The sequence below is a fragment of the Octopus bimaculoides genome, chromosome 5, assembly GCF_001194135.2.
Source record: "Octopus bimaculoides isolate UCB-OBI-ISO-001 chromosome 5, ASM119413v2, whole genome shotgun sequence".
NCBI classification, from domain to species: Eukaryota; Metazoa; Mollusca; class Cephalopoda; order Octopoda; family Octopodidae; genus Octopus; species Octopus bimaculoides.
The window spans coordinates 35,007,968-35,012,869 of record NC_068985.1 but is presented as its reverse complement, the minus strand read 5'-3'; the positions used below and the strand labels follow the sequence as shown (position 1 = coordinate 35,012,869).

General features: G+C 40.9%; 1 protein-coding gene across 1 annotated transcript in view; it reads right to left on the bottom strand.

Moving 5' to 3' along the window:
- LOC128247864 (uncharacterized) overlaps nt 1–4,902 on the bottom strand; it is a 29,226-nt gene that overhangs the window by 8,495 nt on the left and 15,829 nt on the right. The gene's annotated exons all lie outside the window — the stretch shown is intronic.

Genomic DNA, 4,902 nt, shown 5'->3' with positions numbered 1-4,902 from the left:
ATATATATATATATATACACACAAAATATTCTATAATTATATACATAGATATAATTATAATCAGGGGTCAGCTAATTGCTTCGTTACATACTGAAATTCGAAACAGCAGCTAATGTCATTTCAACTATCACAAGTATCTCCGAGACAATAACACACTTTTTTATGTAGGCAATTTCTAATTTTGGTACATGGCGAAGCAATTAGCTGACCCCTGATTATAATTATATTTATGTATATAATTATTAAATATTTTGTATAATTCACCTATAAAGGTTATTTTCACATACTGACTACTTGGTAAAATTATTAACTATTAATCAATTAATTAATTGATTGATTAATCAATTAACCTTACCCTATATTATTTATATATATATATGTGTGTATATATATATATATATATATTTATGTATGTATATATATATATATATATGTGTGTGTGTGTGTGTGTGTGTGTGTGTGTGTGTGTGTGTGTGTGTGTGTGTGTGTGTGTGTGTGTTTTCGCATACATACATACATATATATATGTACTGACACATGTACGAGCACACACACACACACACACACACCTTGTGTAGAAAATCTGCTCGCATATGCAAGCATGTCAAGCTGATGTTAAATTGTAGGAAGAGATGAAGGCTTCAACCAACAGTATGTACCTCTCTGGGCCCCTCCCTCAATGTCTCTGTCAATTCTGCACTCTCGCCTGCCAAAAGCAGAAGCCACAGTAGCAACCTTATCGTCATGGCTGGTTGCATCAATGGGCAGCATCTGAGTGGCTTCCATGATATGCATGGAAGCTATGGAGTTGGTTCCAACAATGAAGGGAACTAGGATATTGGAGTTTTGTGAAGTGTGTATGGATGGATGATTCTGATAACAAAGTGGCATGTAAATGTCACTATGAAAGACTGCTACAGAGAATGCACAGGAGAAGGAGAGTCTTCTTAAAGTGGACCCAACAGAAAGACCAGCTGTCTGAGTTGACAATAATAAGATAGATAAAGCTACCATAATCATCTTCATCATCACCATTTAATGTCCATATTTCATGCTGTCATGGGTTGGATGGTGCCATTTACATAACATAAGCACCAGTGAGGTCAGCATATAACTTGCAAGTCAAAGATCCCTGAACTGAGTGAGTGTGATATATTGCAGTCACCCATATAGTTAAGCACGTTGTCCAGGAAGGTATCATACCCAACAACTGGTGTAGTAGCATTATAGCCAACTGTTACAATGGTAAATGAAATGGCTTAGACAGAAGTAATTAGAGGTATCATATTGGTGGAGGGGATCATGAAAGTTACAAAAAACTGTCACAACTCAACTAAATTGGAAGATAGTTGACCAAGATGAGACAAACACTGCTGATGCTATCTTCTGAGTAAGGCAATTGCAGGAGAAGCATTTGCTCAAACATAATCTGCTGTACTAATTATTTACTGACATGGAGAGAACTTTTGACACTGTCCCTCACTCTCTAATTGGGTAGTTGCTATGGAAGTCAGCAATGAATATAGCAATGAATTTAGTGTTCAGATAGGAATTCAACAGGGGTTAATTCTCAGTCCCCTCCTTGTTTGTTATAGTTCTTCAGGCCATAACAGAGGAGTTTAAGACTGGTTGCACATGGAAGCTCCTCTATGCCAATGACCTTGTTCTTATAGCTGGATTTACAGTAGCATTAAAAAAGTAATATCAAGTGTGGAAGCAATGCTTGGAATCATAGGGCCTTAAAATTAACTAAGCAAAGCCTAAAAACTTCGTATGCAGGGAAGCAAACAAATTACTAATCTCTTCAGGAAAGTAGCTCTGTTTGATATGTAGAAAAAGTGTTGATAGACATTCCATACTCTGTACCAAATACAAGCTATGGGCATATGTAGGGTGCAGTGAAATTACAAGAAAGTTAACAAAGAAATTAGTCTTTGTGTTTGGCTGATGTGAAAATGCAATAAATACTAACAATACACAAGAAATAGATTTCTTCAAATACTCAGGAGGATCTTAGAGGTAGTAGAAAATTTCTGTTACCTGTGACCTAATTAGCAATGGAGAAGGATACTCTGAAAGTGAAGTAGTTAGAATAAGAACTGGCTGGGGAAAAATCAGAGAACTATTCCCTTCGTTGATAATAAATGGCCTCTTCTTCAGAGTGAAAGGCAAATTGTACAAACAGTTATACCACCCAGTAGTGAAACATAGGCTGTGAATGTAGAGGATTAGTGTAATGTTGGTGTAAATGTAAAATAAAGCAGAAATATATTGAGAGAAAAATTTGGTATAAAAGGTATCAGATGTAGTAAGAAAAGAGACTGCTCCGGAATGGCTCAGCATGACCGCAGCCACTTGGCTGAAACACATAAATAAATAAATAAATGCATATGTGTAAGATCAGCAGTATAAAGAAGAACCAAGTACTATATGTGGATGGAACCTGTGGAAGAGAAAGACCTAGGAAAAAGTGGAATGAACTGATAAAAAATGACCCTCAGGTACTGAGCCTCACAGAGATTATTGGTAATTTACTATTCTTGAGAAGACCTGTTCATCTAAGTAAAATTGAGACCTACTCACAACCTGTCTGATAAATCTTTCCCCAACAACTCATCTTCCTAACACCCACTCCCTTCACCCATGTCCACATTTCACTGCATTCCCTTACCCTCTATTTTCCACTCTCCTTTTGCATTCTCATGAATTTCCTTGCATACATTCTATCTCTGATGAATTTCTCCCCTCCCCACAACATATCTTCTTAATGACTTTGACGACGATGGTGTATACATCATCATCATCATCATCGTTTAACGTCTGCCTTCCATGATGGCATGGGTTAGACGATTTGACTGAGGACAGGTGAACCAGGTGGCTACACCAGGCTCCAATCTTATTTGGCAGAGTTTCTACAGCTGGATGCCCTTTCTAACGCCAACCACTCCGAGAGTGTAGTGGGTGTTTTTATGTGCCACTGGCACGAAGGCCAACCTGGTGGTACTGGCAACGGCCACATTCAAAATGGTGTATTTTACATGCCACCTGCACAGGAGCCAGTCCAGCGGCACTGGCAATGACTTCGCTCGAATGTTTTTTCATGTGTCACTGGCACAAGTGCCAGTAAGGTGACGCTGGTAACGATCACGCTCAAATGGTGCTATTTACGTGCCACCGGCATGGAAGCCAGACAGCTGCCCTGGCAATGATCAAACTTGGACGGTGCTCTTAGTGCTCCACTGGTACAGGTGCCATCACGATTTCGATTTCACTTGCCCCCAACAGGTCTTCGCAAGCGGAGTTTAGTATCCAATGAAGGAAAGGTATGCATAAGTGGGCTGGCTACACTCCTGGCAGAGGCCTCGGATTATAGTTTCACTTGGCTTGCTGGGTTTTCTCACGTACAGCATATTTCCAAAGGTCTCGGTCACAATTCATTGCCTTGGTGCGGCCTCATGTTCAAAGGTCATGCTTCACCACCTCATCCCAGGTCTTCCTGGGTCTACCTCTTTCACAGGTTCCCTCAGCTGCTAGCGTGTGGCACTTTCTCACACAGCTATCCTCATCCATTCTTGCCACATGACCATACCAGTGCAATCATCTCTCTTGCACACCACAACTGATGCTTCTTAGGTTCAGCTTTTCTCTCAAGGTATTTACACTCTGTCGAGTATGCACACTGACATTACACATCCATCGGAGCATACTGGCTTCATTCCTTGCAAGCTTACACATGTCCTCAGCAGTCACAGTCCATGTTTCACTGCCATGTAGCATAGCTGTTCGTACACATGCGTCATACAGTCTGCCTTTTACTCTGAGCGAGAAGCCCTTTGTCACCAGCAGAGGTAAGAGCTTTCTAAACTTTGCCCAGGCTATTCTTATTCTAGCAGCTACACTTTCAGTGCATCCTCCCTCACTACTGACTTGGTCACCTAGATAGTGGAAGCTATCAACTACTTCTAGTTTTTCTCCTTGGAATGTGGCAGAAATTGTTTTCTGCACATTTTCAGTGTTTATTGCTCTTGAGCATCTGCCACATACAAAAACTAACTTCCTAGTTAACTGTCCTTTGATATTGCTGCACCTCTTATGTGTCCGTAGCTTTCTACCAATGCCTTTTCTACAGATCGAGCAGGACCATCTACCTGAAGGGGTTTTTGGTTTGTCTACCTTCCTACTTATTAGGACTTTGGTTTTAGCTAGGTTGACTCTAAGGCCCTTTGATTCTAATCCTTGCTTCCACACCTGAAACTTCTTCTCTAGTTCTGGTAGTGACTCAGCATAGAGGAGCTCTCAGGCGCAACCTGTCTTGAATTCCTGTGTCATTGCCTGGAAGACTATAATAAATAGGAGGGGGCTGAGAACTGAACTTTGGTGGACCCCTACCTCTACCCGGAATTCTTCATTGTACTCGTTGCCAACCCTCACCTTACTGACAGTGTCTCTGTACATGGCTCACACAGCTCTCACTAGCCATTCTTCTATCCCTAGTTTCCTCATTGATCACCAGATTAGGGATTGGGGGACCCTATCAAAAGCTTTCTCCATGTCAATGAAAGCCAGGTACAGAGGTTTATCTTTGGCTAGGTATTTCTCCTGCAGCTGTCTTACCAGAAATATAGCATCAGTGGTGCTTTTCCCTGGCATGAACCCAAACTGCATCTCATCTAAACTGACTCTCTCCCTAATTAGTTGGGCTATGACCTTCTTCGTGACTTTCATTACCTGATCCAACAACTTGATACCTCTGTAATTATTTGTATCTAAAGCGTCACCTTTACCTTTGTAGCAGTTGACTATGGTGCTGCTACACCAGTCGTTGGGTAGGACTCCTTCGTGTATCACCTGGTTAACAATACAAGTGACTAGGCTATAGCCGACACTGCCAGATATTTTGAG